At 51.3% G+C, this 18062-nt stretch overlaps 1 long non-coding RNA gene across 1 annotated transcript; it reads right to left on the bottom strand.

The window, feature by feature from the left end:
- Nucleotides 1-2039: 2039 nt before the first annotated feature.
- LOC102711088 lies at nt 2040-4253 on the bottom strand. Its single transcript, XR_423736.3, has 3 exons — nt 3128-4253; nt 2954-3036; nt 2040-2292 (listed from the first exon to the last, which is right to left on the bottom strand). It is a non-coding gene; the product is annotated as an uncharacterized LOC102711088 (long non-coding RNA).
- Between the last annotated feature and the right edge of the window lie 13809 nt (nt 4254-18062).

The following is an 18062-nucleotide window of genomic DNA, read 5'->3' as shown; positions in this document are numbered from 1 at the left end:
GGTGGCGGCACCGGCTAGGGCGGGCGGAGGTTGGAGACCGAGTCGGCGACGACGCGGTCTCGGCGGCGGCGGTTGCGGCGGCGGCGGTTGCGGCGACGGCGCGGAGTCCGGCTCGGACGCGGCGCGGCGCGGGCGCGGCGGGCGAAGCAGTCACTGACAGGTGGGCCCCACCTGTCAGTGGCGCGAGAGAGAGGAGGGAGGCGGCGCGGACTCACGGGCGCTGGCGTCGCGGCGAGCTGGGCCGAGCGGCGGCCTAGGCGGGAGCACGCGCGGGCGGAGGGAAGGGGCCGGCGCGGCTGGGCTGGCCGAGAAGGAGTGGGCCGGCTCGGGTGGGCCGGCCCGGGAAGGAAAAGAAAAAGAAAAAGAAAAGGAAAAAGAGAGAGGGAGGAAAATTGGACTTCGGCCCAAGTTGAGAAGGAAGGGAAAAAGAAAGGAAAAAGGAGGGAAAAAGGAAAACCCCACTTTGCCGAGTTTTAAATTAATTTGTTTGGCCAAATTTTATACTTCTGCAATTTAAATTTAAATCCTGTTAGTCGATTTGCGAGCCTCGATTTAATTGAATTAATTCCTTTTAGAGGGATTTTTCCTGAGTTAATTAAGCCAATTGTTATTTACGGATTTCTTTTTACGATTTAGGCTTAGGACGAAACTCCGGGTGTGACACGTATCCTCTCTTCCCAGCAGTATTGGAAAAACGAGTAGTCCCAATCATCGTCGTATCGGGTCTACTCGTCGTGCCTTTGGTTCCTCTCGTAGCGCCGATGGTACCTGTTCATCATTGAAGTGGATGTGATATTGTTTGTATCTGGACGCCTCCTTGAACTGCTACTTGACCGTAGCCGATGTCAGTGTAGACCATGTTGACGGGGAAGGGGTGTCCGTCTATTTTCATCGGCTTCTTGGTCTACTCAAACAAGATGTGGCCTTGTTCCACCGCCGCTTGGATTTGACGCCGGAAGATCTGGCAGTCGTTGGTGCGATGGGAGATAGAGTTGTGCCATTTGCAATATTTTTTCTTCTTCAATTCCTTAGTCGATGGTATGACATGTCCTGCAGGCAGCTGTGTGTGCTTCTCTTGCAGCAGGAGGTCAAAGATCTTATCGGCTTTATTGACATCGAAGTCAAACTACTCCGTCTCCTTTGTCGTTTTGACCCAGGGACAGTTCACTGACTTTTTGTTCCTGGTCCATTCTGCCATACCTATGTCAGATTCATCGATGTCAGAATCCGACGATTCCTCAGCTAGGTATGCTACTCGACGCTGGAATTTATCTTTTCTGGCCTCCTGGTGTCGGACTTCATGGGCCGATACCTTTTACACGAGGTGAGCTAAACTCTCGAATTCCTAGGCCGAGAACTTTTCTCTGATCTGGTCGAGCAAGCCCTGGAATGCTAGCTCGGCCAATTGCTGGTCGCTCATATTTAGCCGATAGCAACGACTTCTTACATTCTGGAACATCTGAACATAATCATGGACCGACTCATCTATTCACTACAAGATATATGTTGTTTTTTGATATCGTACTTATGTCATAATACATGGAATTTATGTCACAATATAAACTTTGTGATATCTAGTTGACGAAAATCCAAACGTCAAAAAACCACCGTCACAAATTCGTTTTGTGACAACTGTATAGTTTCATGTCACAGGTGTATGACAATAGATTTGAATGTCAGAGATTTATGACATTGACTTGTTGTCATAAAATCCTAGACCATGCCACATAGATAAATGCCACATAGGATGAAAAGTTGACGTGGTGACCAACATGGCAGGTGACGTGGTCATTGACACGTGTGGGATGATGTGGCACTGATGACGTGGCAGCTAATGTCAGCAACTTTTTTATATGGCCCATTTTTTAAGAACCCATTATTTCTTTGACGGCCCATTAATTATTTAACAGCGGCCCATTATTTTTCTTTTAGAATTGGCCTATTTTAGAACTAGGCCCATTTAAAAACAGACCCATTTTATCAACCAACTATCAGGTCAAAGCCCACTAAATAGGCCAATTAAATTTGAGCCCATGAAATTCAATCCAATTTCTCGTACATTTCAAATTCAAACCTAATAACATATATCATCTCAGATTCAAGTAATAATAGATGCAATTAGAATATAAAGAATTCAAACAATAGTTCATCTCAGATTCAACCTAATTACAAGAGGTGGCCCGAAACATGGCTTCCTGAGAAACACACACAATCCACTAATCCAGGGTGTAGCTCCCATCAGCCATCGCTAGCTGCCGATAAATCATTTGTTTGTCAAGTTGTTGGTAGTTCCTGCAAACAAGTCCATGGTTATGTAGTGTACAATAGCTTTATAGCAACTAAATACTTGTAAGGAATCATTGACAAATACTTGAATAGATTTGCATATCCTTATAGAGGATTAAAAAACATCCAGTTAATATAACAGAAAATATAGTGTGAAGAAACACAACTATCATGTGCATATACAAAAACTTATAAAAAGTAGGGCAACCTTTTCAAATCGGAAAGTCAAGTCTAGTCGCTTCAGTACCAATTAGGATGACTAATCACAACGAATCGGGCGACCTCCTGACTAATCATGGTTAGAACCAAGTCGTCTCAGAACTGACTAGGACAACTAATCATCACTAATTGTGATTATTCAGACGACTTGAAAACATTATCCATCATATTTGGGCTAAGCTATTTCTGCACTCTTCCGTCGTCAACGCGATCTGGATGAACTCATGTAACAATTACTTGTTATATAAACACTGCACAATGAGACAGTATTTGAACATTTTTGTTCAACTATGTTTGTATTTGAATCCGATACAGTACTATCCTTGGCTGAGACTTTGAGTTAGTGCAATAGATGCCTAAGATGGTATGATTTTCAGGATACATCAAGCAAAAAGCTATAAACTCAAGCCAGCAAAAAAAAAGGTTTCATCCTTCAATTTCCACTAACCTCTATATTGTGCTTCCCCTTTAGAGCTTCGATGGCGGCCAAAGCTTGCTCTTTTGTTCCATACTTCAAAAAGGCACAGCCAGCTGCAAGATCCATGGTTGTTAAAGGTTCTCAGAACTGTTTACGGTTCTATATGACCAGTGCTTTACATCTCAGTCAACAGGAAATTTTTACCTTTGCTTGTCTGTTGTGAACCTCTCGAAATTTGTAAATCCTTGATGCTCTCATATTGTGAAAATAAATCAGTCATTTCAGCATCAGTAACATTTTTTGGAAGCATCCCAATGAAAAGTTTGTGCTCTGGAAGCAACAGTATCAACACGAGAACAAAATTGGCTTAAACCAACCAAATGGAAGAAGATCCAATTGCATGTGACACTGAAGAATCAAAATCATAATAAAAAGAGTTAATGACTAGTGAACAATGACTCACAACAGGCTGGAAACAGTTATTATCCCATTTGACCATTGTGCTTTCCTAAGTATGCAACTGATTGACGTTACAGCAAAAGAGACAAAATTATCATAGCTAGAACTCGAAACACTATGTAACGGCAAGAAAGCAGCAAATAACATCTGTACAATTCCACTTGTCTTGAGTGACAGCCAAATCATCCACGCAAAATAAAAAAAAAGCGCATCTTTATTCAGTTATTGGCTAATGAATCTGGCGATGGCACAGACAACCTATATTCAGTATCCGATTGAAGTTGACCAGATTAAGTGTACATCTAAGAGCATCATGCAGATGAAATTGAGCACCCGACGCTTACTTTTGCATCTCAGACTCGAACACATCCATGAGAAACACCAAAATTCAAAGCATTAGCGGAAAACTAAATGTCGAGAAACTATCATCCCGACCCCCAAACAGCTCAAAATCTTTGACTTGCTCCATAAGAGCAAACAAATCCAAACGTTTTGCACCAGCATCGGGCCAAATCCCACTAACACAACACAAACTCAGCGCAAATGCAAGTCGACAAGAAATTTGAAGCAAGTACCTAGAGCTCCTAAACAGTGACCATGAGATGCACATCTCAATTAACCACGCCGTAAACCAGACTACAGCAAACAGCACAACAAAACACAAACGCGACGGGCTCGGCCGCAGCGCCGCCACCGACGACGCCCCCAGGCTCCTGCTCAGCGCTGGCGCCATAGGGCCCAACACCTTGAGAGGTCCGCGACGACGACGAGGGAGGTGACAGTGAACAGGGACGGAGACGCGCCGCCGGCTGCCGCTCCCCACGCCCTGCGCCGCCGACACTGAGAGAGGAAGAGAAAGAGAGGCAGAGGTTGCGCTAAGAATAATAGGTCTTAGCTCCCCCTAGACAAGTGTCATCAACACAAACAAGCATGTAGATAATGATTTAGACTAAACTACAAAGTGAGTACTTAAGGTTCAACAATCATTCAGGCATACATGCAAGGAAATAAGGCGTGGTAAGAACTTAAACAGTCATTACAACCCAGCGACATTTAAACTGAAATAAACAAAGTCTGATAAATAGGGGGGGTTGATCTGAGAGGGGGGAGGCCGGACTGTCCGGCTCCAGGGCGGACAGTCCGGCCAACACTATCTATCAGCAGGAAAAGATGGTGACCCCTCTCAATTCCCTACAACTTCTCCCTCTTTAGCATCAAAGCACCAAAAAGGAAGCATTGTAGGGTAGAATGAGGGGATCACTCCTCATCATCATCGATATCATCATCCTCGTCATCGTTGTTCTCATCATTATCTTCTTCTCCCTCGGCTTCCTCACTCTCCTCCTCCTTGGTTTCTTCGTCACTATCTTGAGGAGCGCGAGAGGAGGAAGCTCCAGCTGCTCTAGTGGCCACCTCTGCTTCATAGGCCATGAAGAGGTCAATGTAGTCTTCATCCTCGGACTCCGGTGGAATCTCATGCCCGTTGTTCCTTAGAATCTGATTTATCTTCCGCTCATTTGAATTGATGTTCACGGCATTTTTCTTGCAAATGCCGAAGATCGCTCAAAGCGCCTTCTTGATGGGCAAGGATGGAGAGGAGGCACGAGGCAGCTGGGAGGAGGAGCTTGAGGGATCTGAGGACGGTACGAATAATGCACGCACTCCCCCTCAAAGTAGAAGCTAGTCATCCTCCGAATCATGATGTGCAGGAACGGGGCATAAACTAGACCTTTGGAGGGATCTAGAACAATGGCTTGAATCTCATTCCATATGTACTTCATCACGCTGAAGGGCGATGCAGAGGCGCGCATGCTACAAAGCAAGGCGGCATGGCGAGCTGTGAGAGCTGACTTATCGCCACTCTTGGGGGAGATGGTGGTCTTAATCATCTCGAGTAGCAGGTCAAAGTGAGGGAGAAGACCCTTGACAGTTCTTAAGGTGACCTTGCTACTATCGTCCACATAAAGTCTCCTTATGGTTTCTTGAGAAAGGGCAGGCTGGAGATGAAGGTCGAGCTTGGAAAGATCAGAAGCATCAAGTCCAAGAATAGAGGCAAACTAAGAGATGGTGCTGGAATATTCAATTCCATCTGTCAACCATCGGACCCTCTCTTCGGAGCCATCGTCATTGTCCTCAAAATAGGCATTTGCATAGAATTGACCGATGAGCTCCTCACTCCAATTGTGCTCCAGACTCATCAAGGTATCAAGATTTTTTTGGTGACAAAGGTGAACAGCCATCTTTGCCACCTGGCTTGACAGTTTTTGCATTTAATCCCATTCAATCCACTTCATCTTCATGATAGACGACTTCTTCCTCCCAAGAAACATGGAGTTGTACCAATCAACTTGGACTTGTGAGTAGAACCGATAATCGGAGTTGTTCTCCAATTGCTGTTCCGGAGCCCTGCCACGATCTGTTCATGCTTTTGCCATGTTTTTGAGATAGTCAACCGCCTATCTGGGAGTCTCATGTCCAATGGCTGCGGTCAACACTGGCTTGGTAAAGAGGCGAATCGCCCCTACAGCTGCTTCATTATTCAGCCTCTGAGCATCACAAGGCCGACGAGCTGAACCGGTGGGTAGAGCAGAAGAGGAAGGCTCCTCAATGCGAATCCCGCCACTTGGACGGCCACGATTTGCGGTTCTCTTCCCTCTTCTTCTTGAAGGTGACACCTCATCGACCTTCTTCTTTCCCACCTCGTCAACCTTCTTCTTTCCAATTCTACCCCTTGGATATTTCACTGGAGGGGAGTTGTCACCATCTGACTCGGTGGAAGTGGAGACAGGGTCTTGACGCTTCTTGTGTCGCTTTTCGAGCACATTGCTGCTGCCGCCACGAGTCATGATGATCTTGCACATACAAGGAATCAAAGAGGGTATGAATATTTGAGTGTAAGATAGAGCCAAAGGTATGCAAGGGTCTAGAACTTGACAGGGGCCAGACAGTCCGGTCAGGCTTCTCGGCCGGACCGAGCCTTCTGGCCGGATTGTCTAGTGTAGAACATCAGACTGTTCGGTCCTGGGTAGGGAACCAAAAATCAACCAATGCATTTTGAGTTTCGCAACAGATCAGCTAACTAGACACCGAGTAAAATGACCCTATGTGGTTAGAATGGTTTCTACGACCTTAGATTGTGAGATCGGGGAAAAAGAACGTGGAAAACCAAAGAACGAATCGAAGCGATACCATGAGTCAGAAGTCATCGATCCTTGTCGTGGGGGTCAATTTCTCACTTCCAATGGAAGGAGAAACATCGAATCCGATGAAGATTTGATGGTGGAATCGAGAGATCACCTCAGGGGGTTGAGAGGAGGCTAGGGTTTGAGAAAAAGAGAGAGTGAGGAGAGAAATTGACTTGGGGTCAGCCTCTCAGGGTATTTATACCCTAGGGGCCGGACTGTCCGGTCAAGGGCCAGACCGTCCAGCTGTTTGAGAACAGGCAGGCTGAGGGCTTTGGTCGGACTGTCGAGCTAGGCTGCGGACAGTCCGGCCTAAGCAGACATGACAGAGTTCAAGGAGCTGAAGTGAGACTCGACGAGAGGTGTTGACTTTGTTTGCGGACCAGTACAATCAACATTACATAACAATGATCCTCAAATGAAAATCAATCTTTTTGCAATCTAGAAAACGAGTTTTCGGAAATCACACAAGATTTTCACAATATTTTTCTCAAAACAAGAATTTTGATGTTTTGTATTGAGGGAAATGTTTGAGCCTTTCTCCTGGTATTTGGGACCAATTCTATAGAAGAGTTGATCTCTAAAAATACGACTCTCTCGGTCAAGTCCAAGAAGGCCGCCAAGGCTGAGGTGGGGAAGGCGGCAGCTGCCGACACGGAGACCGCTCCGTCCAGGAAGGCAAAGTAGTCCAAGTCCAAGGTGGAGCCGGGGAATGCGGCACTCGATCCCTCACTGTCAAGCAAGTCTGGGAAGGCCAGAACACCGTTGACGACGGTTGACGCGATCAAGATTCTTGAGAAACATGTGGCGCATTCTAAGAATCATGGCACGTTGCGCAATGTTGATGAGATTATTGGCGCTGCTGGTGATAACCTTGAAAGGAAGAACATCAGGAAGACACACATATATGAGAAGGTCCGGAGTCTCAAGAATCGTTACTGGGCCACAACCAAGAAATTTGAAGAGAGCGGCAACCTATCGGCTGAAGAGGATGACTTAAGGATGTATCAACTATCATCGGAAATCTGGGGAAAGGATGCAAAGAAAGATATTTCTGCTCTCGCCTCGCAGAACAATGGTACCCTGACAAAGAGTAAGAAGGGGCAGGTGCAGGCCAAGAAAGATAAGGTGGATGGAGATTCAAAGGAAGACGCCACTGCTGTGAATGAAAATGGTGGTACTCTAGTAGAGAATAAGAAGGGGAAAGCCATTGTCACGCCCGGAGTTTCATCCCAAGCCTAAATATGTAAAAGAAATTCGTAAATAACAATTGGCTTAATTAACTCAGGAAAAATCCCTCTAAAGGAATTAATTTAATTAAATCGAGGTTCGCAAATCGACTAACTGAATTTAAATTCAAATTGCAGAAGTATAAAATTTGGCCAAACAAATTAATTTAAAACTCGGCAAAAATGGGGTTTTCCTTTTTCCCTCCTTTTTCCTTTCTTTTTCCCTTCCTTCTCAAATTGGGCTGAAGTCCAATTTTCCTCCCTTTCTTTTCTTTTTTCTTTTTCTTTTTCCTCCCCTCCTTCCCGGGCTGGCCCAGCCGAGCCGGCCCACCTTCCCTCGGCCGGCCCAGCCGACCGGTCTCCCGCTCCTTCCCGCGCGCGCGCCTGCGCCTAGGCCACCGCCTCGGCCCAGCTCGCGCCCGCGCTCGCGGCGAAGTCCGCCTCGCCTCCCTCCTTCCTTGCGCCACTGACAGGCGGGCCCCGCCTATCAGCGACCGAACCCGGGCGCCGGCCGAGTCCGCCTCCGCCCCGACTCCCCCGGACGCCGCGCCACCTCGCCACCACCACAACCGCCGCCACCGAGTTCACCGCGTCGTCGACTCAGTCTCCACCGGCCGCTCCGCCCTAGCCGGCGCCGCCACCCTATAAAATCCCCGTGCCTCTGCCCCGCCGCCACTTTCCCCCTCCGCCCGAAGCTTCCCTTCGTCGCCGTGAGCCGCCGATCTCCTCGTCGGCCGTCAGACGTCGCCGCCCACCCGCGTCACCACCGCTGCCTCTACCTCGCCGACCTCCCGCCGGCCTCCGTCGCTGCCGGTGTGCACCCGAGCATCGTCGTCGCCCCTTCGTCCCTCCCGCCGCCATGCCCCGTCGTCTCGACGCCGTCGGCCGATCTCGCCACCAAACGTCGCAAGCCGCCGCTCGTCCGCGTCCCCACCTCCGCTCGTCCGCGTCCCCACCTCCGCCTCGCCCTCGCCGATGTGCCGCCGTCTCTGTCGCCGCTGGTGAGCTCTCCTCTCATCTCTCCCTCTTTCCTTCCCCTCGTGCCGCCGCTGCTGACCTTCCCGTGCCGTCGGCAAGCGCTAGGAGCCACGCGCCGCCACCGCCGGGTCGCCGCCCAATGTCGTCGCCGTCACGCCGTCGTTGCCGTGTCGTTCGCCGTCGCCGCTGTGCGCCACCGCTTCGGTTGCGCCGTCGTCGTGCGCCGCCGCTCCGGTCACGTCCGCCGCTCGGCCGCCAAGCTGCGTCGCTGCTTGGCCGACGCCACCTCACTCCTCCCTCGTGCTCCCGTCTAGCTCCTCTGGCCGCTCCCGCTCGTGCCGCTGCTCCCGTTCGCGCCGCCGCTCCGCAGCGCCGCCGTGCCACCGTCGCCCGGCGCCGATCGATCTCGTCGCATCGGCCGTCATCGCCGCGCCACCCCGATGAGCCCGCTCTCCTCCCGTCCTCTGTTTCTTCGTGCCACCGCGAGTGCGTCTCGCCGCTCGCCGTCGGCCGACGTCCTCCGCCGCCACCCGATCCCGCCGCTCGTCGCCTGTCACGCCCAGAAATTTGTCACACGAATTTCTGAACTTAATTGTGTATTAAATCCCTGTCCAGGACCAGCCAGGGTACACAAAAAGATAATGTTGATTACATAACCATCGTTCTTAGAAACAACTGAAAATTACACTTATTCTAGCGGAAATGCAGCGGAAAGAAAAACAAAGGGGTAGACTAGCTCCAGCGGGTACGGCTCCAGTCCACAGGCAACACTTCGACGGCGGAACAGCTCACTCCTGGGAGGCACCTCCATCGGACTCTGCTTCTAGCTCTAGGTTGGGAAAGTTAAGCAAGGCTGAGTACAAACCACCGTACTCAACAAGTAACACAGACAAGGGGAAAAATAAATGATGCAACGGGATTTACAAGGACAGGCTAGGGTTAGTTGCAATAAAGCAGCAGTTTAAATAAATAACAGAGCTTAAAGAATAAAGGTCATTACGAACAGTAAAGCATAAATAAAATAAGCAGTTGTAAAGTACCACAACACTGTCCAACGTTACACCACGTTGCAACAGGCCCAACCACTACTCAACGTTACACCACGTTGTAGTAGTCCCGAGAGATAACCAATTTACTCAAGTTATTAGAGGTTCACTAATCACAGTGAAGCTGGGAGTTCGCCCGTAACCGTAGGCACGGCTATTCGAATAGTTTATACTCTGATCAGAGGTGTACTACTGTACCCACAAGACACGACTCCACTACACTTGAACGTGTGCTGACATACCACCACGGTATACCGGAAAGGAGACCGTGATAGGACCCGTTACACCACGGTATACTCTGATCAGAGGGAGAGACTGACACGCGGGTCCCACGGAAGGAGAGAGGAAGGAGGGGCGCGGGGTGACTGACGGGTGGGGCCCACTCGTCAGCGAGAGGGAACAGAGAGGAGGGGAGCAGAGCGCGGCTCGGGCGGACGGCGGCGACCGGCGGGAGCGGCGGGCGACGCGGCGGCGGCGGCGCACGGCGACGACGGCCGAAGCGGCGACGCACGGCGACGGTGGAAGGACAGCGGCGACGGCGACTGGCGAGCGGCGACGGCACGGCACGCGCGGGCGCAAGCAACGGCGGCTAGACGTCGGCGACGCGGAGGCGACGACGACCACGGCGGCCGGCGGGAGCGGCGAGCTTCGGTCTCGTCCGGCGATGGCGCGCGACTCGGCGGCGGTCGGCCGGAAAGGGGGAGAGAGAGGGGAGGAGGATGGGGATGCTCACCGGCGGCGGCGAGAGCGCGGACGGGTCGGCGAGATTGAGACGAAGGTGGCGACGCGGGTTGGAGCGGGAGATCGGCAGCGGCGGCGGAGATCGAAGGGCGACGGCGAGGGGGCGAGACGCGGCGGCGGAGGGGTTGGAGGAGCTGCGGCGGGCGCGAGGCGTCCACCGGTGACGACGAGAGCCCGGGAGAGGTTGGCGACACCGAGGCGGAGGCGATGACGCGGCTAGGCGGCGACGACCGGCGACTGGTAGCGAGATTGCGCGGCGGCGGCGAACGGCGGCAGCGCGGCGGCGACTCGAGCGACGACGGAAAGTGAGCGACGGCGCGCGGCGGCTCGGGATTTATAGGGTGGCGGCACCGGCTAGGGCGGGCGGAGGTTGGAGACCGAGTCGGCGACGACGCGGTCTCGGCGGCGGCCGTTGCGGCGGCGACGGCGGTTGCGGCGACGGCGCGGAGTCCGGCTCGGACGCGGCGCGGCGCGGGCGCGCGAGCTAGCGGAGAGGTGGCGAAACGGTCACTGACAGGTGGGCCCCACCTGTCAGTGGCACGAGAGAGGAGGGAGGCGGCGCAGACTCGCGACGCGGGCGCGGGAGCGGGAGCTGGGCCAAACGGCGGCCCAGGCGGGAGCGCGCGCGGGCGGAGGGAAGCGGCCGGCGCGGCTGGGCCGGCCGAGTGGGAAGATGGGCCGGCTCGGCTGGGCCGGCCCGGGAAGGAAAAAAGAAAAAGAAAAAGAAAAAGAAAAGGAAAAAGAGAGAGGGAGGAAAATTGGACTTCGGCCCAATTTGAGAAGGAAGGGAAAAAAGAAAGGAAAAAGGAGGGAAAAAGGAAAACCCCACTTTTGCCGAGTTTTAAATTAATTTGTTTGGCCAAATTTTATACCTCTGCAATTTGAATTTAAATCCTGTTAGTCGATTTGCGAGCCTCGATTTAATTGAATTAATTAAGCCAATTGTGCTTGGCCACCAAGCTGCGTCGCTGCTTGGCCGACGCCACCTCACTCCTCCCTTGTGCTCCCGTCTAGCTCCTCTGGCCGCTCCCGCTCGCACCGCCGCTCCCGTTCGCGCCGCCGCGCCACCGTTGCCCGGCGCCGATCGATCTCGTCGCATTGGCCGTCGTCGCCGCGCCACCCCGATGAGCCCGCTCTCCTCCCTTCCTCTGTTTCTTCGTGCCACCGCGAGTGCGTCTCGCCGATCGCCATCGGCCGACGTCCTCCGCCGCCACCCGATCCCGCCGCTCGTCGCCGCTCCAAGCTGCGTAACCCCGTCGCCGTCTCCGCCTCCTCCGTGCCGACTCGTCGTCGCCGTTCTCATTGCCGTCCCTTCGCCCGTGACCACCTTCTCCGTCGTCGCCGCCGGTCGCGCCGTCGCTGTCGCGCTTGTCGCGTCGTGGCCGTGGCCGAGCCACGCCGTCGCCGGCGTCGCCTTCCCCTCTCGGCCGAGGCCGCCTCCCCCTCCTCTCTGTTCAAAGGTCGCCGATAGACGGGCCCCACTCGTCGGCCGGTCTCTTCTCTCCCCCTCCCCGGGCCCCACCTGTCAGCCGCCCACTTACCCTCTCTCCCACCGACAGGTGGCCCCCACCTGTCAGCCGTCAGTCATCTCTCCTCGCTGACGTCAGCAGCCCCATTAATTGCGCAATAATTCAATTAAGGTTTTCTGTTTAGTTTAAAAACACAGATAATCTTCTAAAATTCATAAGTAATTCATCTAGTCTCCGTTTAGGTCCATTCAAGTTTCATTAAATCCAGAAAAATGCCAACAATCCATTAAAAATAGTTTCTTTCTCTGTTTCAGTAGTTTTTTAGCTTGTTTTGTTTGTTTTGCCTTGTTTGTCGTAGGTTTTAACCCCGTCGCAGCGCCGTTCGTTCTCGAAGTCGTCGCCGAAGTTCCTCGTGGGTCTAAGCAAGGCAAGTGGCACCCTTTGATCATATTGAACCTATGTTTATAAAATTCCTCGCTTTACATTCAAACATGCATTGTATTCAAATGTGTTTACTTTATTTATCTATTGGGCATTTACCAATATATCCGTTGATCCCCATTCATTATTATTGTTATCCCAGGGTTAATTTGAGTAGACTTAGGGTTAGGCAATGCTTAGCCATGCTTAGTTTAACTAGCTTACCAATTATTATTTAATTACTGTTACACTTTAATAGACCTTTAATGGTTGTAATCATTATTAATATCTCGTTGAGGATTAATACAACTAAAATATTGCTTATGGTGGGCTGTGGGTGCATGGTTTTGAGAGTCCCACCCATGGCAATTAAGGACCGGTTCCGAAGGTTGAAGTGAGGTTCAGTCCGCCATCGAGAATGCCTGTGGTGTGGAGCCGTCATCGCCAGCTGAAGCTAAAGATTAGATGGTTTAGTTTGTTTTCTTTTTCCGCTGCATTTCGATAGATAATTGTTTTTATTTGTTTTTAAGACGTGGAACTGTGTATTAATTTGTCATAGTGTGTACTCGGGCTGATGCCTGGACCGAGATTTAATACATGCTATTGTTCAGAATTTTGGTGTAAATTTCTGGGCATGACAGCCACCAAGCAGAAAATAGGTGCGGAAGCAAAGATCGGATCATCTAAGGAGACTGCTCCAACTGCTAGTCCAACCAAAAGCAAGAAGGGAATCACAAAGACAAATTGAAGGAAGAATCAAAGAGTGGTAAATCAAAGGAGACAGCCACAATTGCCACTCAGTATGATGGTACTTTGGTTGGTACTAACATGGGGAAGGATGACAAAGATACACTGTATGGGGACACAGAGATTGTTGTGCCAAAGAAGGCCACAACAATTGCCACTCTGGGTGATGGTACTTTGGATGTGCCAACAGAGGCCACCACAATTGGACGGGGACACACAAAATGTTGTGCCAACAGAGGCCACCACAATTGCCACTCATGGTGATGGTACTTTGGTTGAGTAAGAAGAGGAAGGCTGACAAAGGGAAATTGGATGGGAGGACACAAAATGCCATGGCAACGGAGGCCACCACAATTGGCACTCATGGTGATGGTACTTCGGTTGTGAGTAAGAAGGGGTAGGCCGATAGAGGGAGATTGGATGGGGACACATAGAATGTCATGTCAAAGGAGGCTACAACTAATAGTAAGGGAGGAGAAAATCACGAAGAGGTATCACAAAGAGAAGCTAATGAAACAAACATACGTAGTGAGTTTATTGAATTGGAGAGGTTGTATCCCAACCTTACTTCTTTTGTGAACAGAATGGAGGTTCAGGATCAACGTGGGTCAATCTTCAAGAGATCATTTGAGTTAATTAGTGATGATAAGGCTTGCACCCTGGAAACCAGGATCAAGAAACAAAGGATAGATGAAGTGAAGATGTAGCTCTATGGTGCAGACACAAGGAAGGAAGTTGTCGAAGCATTCTTGGGTTTGCTGGGCTAAAGCATGGAGGTGCTAACAAGAGTTTTGTGTGGTATGCATTCATCTTACTTGCATTACGTTACCATTTGTAGGTAAAGTTCTGTTACAAGTAAATGTCATTAAACGAATGATATAATGACATTATATCCTGTTGTCATACTAAATACGTCCAAAAACCATATATTTCTTGTAGTGACCTTTGTCTTGCTCCCCCTCAACTTCCCGGGGTCTTACATCTCCAACGGCCTTGTTGTCTATATCCTCCCGCCGGATTCTAATTCCTGCGTCATTCACTTCAACTTGCTCTACTTGAGAGCCATTAGTTTCATCAAACGTCACACCCCTTGAGGCTTCAACAATATCGATGGTTTTGTTGAAGACTTGGTAGGCATGCGTGTTAGCCTCGTATCCTAATAAGAAGCCTTCATCTACTTTGGTTGCAAACTTAGAAGATCTAGGCCTTTTGCTAACAATGAAGCATTTGCAACCAAAGACACGAAAGTAGGATATGTTTGGCTTTTTACCGATTAGAAGTTCATATGCAGTTTTCTTGAGAAGCTTGTGGAGGTATAAACGGTTGAGGGAGTGGCACGCGGTGTTGACTGCACTGGCCCAAAAGACATCTGGTGTCTTGTACTCATCAAGCATTGTCCGAGCAATCTCAATGAGTGTCTAGTTCTTCCTCTCCACAATCCCATTTTGAGGGGGGTCATAGGGAGTGGAGAACTCGTGCTTGATTCCCTCTTCTTCAAGGAACTCTTTGACTTGGGTATTCTTCAACTCTCCTCCACTATCACTCCGAACCCTTTTAATCTTCACTTCAAATTCATTTTGCATCCTCTTGGCAAATTTGAAGATTTTATAGTTTCGCTCTTGTCATTGAGAAAGAAAATCCAAGTGAAGCGAGAAAAGTCATCAACAATTACTAGACCATGTTTGTTACCTCCCAAGCTTAGATAAGCTATTGGTCCAAAGAGGTTCATGTGCAATAGTGTCACGCGCAGAAATTTACACCAAATTTCTGAACAATAGCATGTATTAAATCTCGGTCCAGGAATCAGCCCGAGTACACACTATGACAAATCAATACACAGTTCCACGACTTAAAAACAAATAAAAACAATTATCTATCGAAATGCAGCGGAAAGAGGAAAACAAGACTAGACCATCTAATCTTCAGCTTCAGCTGGCGATGACGGCTCCACACCACAGGCATTCTCGACGGCGGACTGAACCTCACTTCAACCTTCGGAACAACCTTCTTCTGACACAGGTTCTGGCACTTGCTCTGGTGGGGGAAAAAGTAAGCAAGGCTGAGTACAAACCACCGTACTCAACAAGTAACACCCAAGAGAGGGAGAATAATGAATGCAACAGGGTATCAAGGATAGGCTAAGGTTAACTTGCACAAAAGCTGCAGTAATTTAGCAAAACAGTAAATAAAGATAGGCTGAAATAAAAGTAAGGTAAAGTAACAATTAAAATAATCATCCACTGTCCAACGTTACACCACGTTGCAACAGGCCCAAACCACTGTCGAATGTTACACCACGTAGCGACAGGGTCAACCCTCTGCCCAACGTTAAACCACGTTGCGACAGACCCAAACCACTGCCAACGTTACACCACATTGCGCAGGGTCAAACCAGTTCCAAGATTAATAAAATTATTAAAGGGGTTCAACTAATCCCAGTGAATCTGTCAGTTCGCCCAATAACCGCGGGCACGGCTATTCGAATAGTTTTACTCTGCAGAGGTGTATAACTTTACCCACAAGACATGGCTGCCAAGCATGTTACCATGCCCTAACGTATCACCACGATACCTCAGTACGGAAACCATGATAAGACCTTTCACCTAGCCCTCCCTAGACAATCGCACCACACTTCAGGTTTCACCCCCTCCTTTACACCAAGTCGGGCAGTCCCCTCTTGTGCTTTGGTAGATCCGGAAGCAGGAGAATCTTTCGTTACATCACGATTGCCCGTCCATACTCCATCACGCCTACCCTTGCCTGGGTACGTCGAATAGGGACAAGCTAGATTACGAGTCTCACCGTTGCCCATTCTGGCTTGTGGTTAGTACGTGTAAGACCTTCAGGGTTTCCTGAGAACCGGTCCTTAATTGCCATGGGTGCGACTCTCAAAATCATGCACCCACAGCCCACCATAAGCAATATTTTAGTTGTACTAATCCACCTCGGGAAATGAATAATGATAACAACCATTGAAGGCGTACCAAAGTGCAACAATAATTAAATAATAATTGGTGAGCTAGTTGAACTAAGCATGGCTAAGCATTGACTAACCCTAATTCTAGTCAAATTAACCCTGGGATGACAATAATAATGAAGGGATCAACGGGTATAAAGGTAAATGCCCAATAGATAAATACAATAAATAGATTAGCATAAAACAATGCATGTTTGAATGTAAAAGCGGGGGATTTTATAAACATAGGTTCAATATGATCAAAGAAGGGTGCCACTTGCCTTGCTTAGACCCACGAGGAACTTCGGCGACGACTTCGAGAACGAACGGCGCTTCGACGGGGTCAAAACCTACGACAAGCAAGGCAAAACAAACAAAACAGGCTAAAAAAACTACTGAAACAGAGAAAAAAACTATTTTTAATGGATTCTTGGCATTTTTCTGGATTTAATGAAACTTGAATGGACCTAAACGGAGACTAGATGAATTACTTATGAATTTTAGAAGTTTTCTGGGTTTTTAGCTAAACAGAAAAGTCCTAAATCAATTATTGCGCAATTAATGGGGCTGCTGACGTCAGCGGAAGAGAGAGGGGCTGACGGCTGACAGGTATGGACCACCTGTCAGTGGGAGAGAGAGGGGAAGTGGGCGGCTGACACGTGGTCCGATCGAGAGGGAGGGGCTGACGGGTGTGACCCGCTGGCCGGTGAGAGGGAAACAGAGAGGGGAGGAGGGCGCGGCCGGCTGGCGGCGAGCGGCGCGACGGTGCGGCGGAGACGGCGAGGGCCGAGGAGAAGGGGGAGGTGGCGACGGCGATGACCGACGGCGCGAGGGCGTCGACGTCGGCGACATCGACCGGCGACCGGAGGGCGACGACGGTGTCGGCGAGCACTGGCGCGAGGCGACGGGCGGCGGCGCACTGCGAGGCAGGGGTCACGGTGAGCGGAGGGGTGGCGGCGACTGAGAAGGTGGCGATGGCGAAGGTGGTGACGAGAACGGCGACGACGAGTCGGCGCGGAGGAGGCGGAGACCGCGACGGGGTGGCGCGGCTCGGAGCGGCGACGAGCGGCGGGAGGGAAAGACGTTGACGGACGCCGGCAGCGGGGCTTGGCGACCGTGTGACGACGGTGACGAAGGGCGGAGATGAAGGTGGTGGTGGGCGGAGGGGCGACGGCGACGCAAAGATGACGATTGCGACGAAGTGGGGAACGGCGGTGTGGAGACACGGCCGAGAGGGGGAGGGATCGGGGCGGCGCGGCGGTGAGTCAGCCGGCAGCGCGGCGGGCGGAGGAGCTCAGCGACGGCGTCACGAGGGAGTGGGGAATTTAGAGGTGGCGGCTACCGTGCGTAGGGCGGGGAGGCGGTGACGGCGCATCGCGGCGACGGCAGCGTCGGCCAGGCGGCGCACGCACGGAGGAAGAGCAGGGGGGATGCAGCAGGGCGGCGGTGCGGGAAAGCGGGGGCGGCAAAACGACGGCGTGACGGCGACGACGTCGGGCGGCGACCCGGCGGCGGCGGTGCGTGGCTCCTGGCGCTTGCCGACGGCACGGGGAGGTCTGCAGCGGCGGTGAAGAGGGAAGAAAGAGGGAGAGAGGAGAGGAGAGCTCACCAGCGGCGACGGAAGGCGATAGCACGTCGGCGAGGAAGAGGCGGAGGTGGAGACGCGGACGAGTGGCGACTTGCGACGGCCGACGAGGAGATCGGCGGCTGGCGGTGACGGAGGGAAGCTTCGGGCGGAGAGGGGAAAAGTGGCGGTGGGACGGCGGCGCGGGGATTTTATAGGGTGGTGGCGCCGGCTAGGGCGGGGCGGAGGTTGGAGACCGAGTCGGTGACAACGCGGTCTCGGCGGTGGCCGTTGCGGCGGCGGCGGACTCGGACTAGGCCGGCGCGGGCGCGGGCGCGGGCGGACGAA

Source organism: Oryza brachyantha, chromosome 8, assembly GCF_000231095.2.
Source record: "Oryza brachyantha chromosome 8, ObraRS2, whole genome shotgun sequence".
NCBI lineage: Eukaryota > Viridiplantae > Streptophyta > Magnoliopsida > Poales > Poaceae > Oryza > Oryza brachyantha.
The sequence above is the reverse complement of the archived record's forward strand: the minus strand, read 5'-3'. Positions and strand labels throughout refer to the sequence as shown.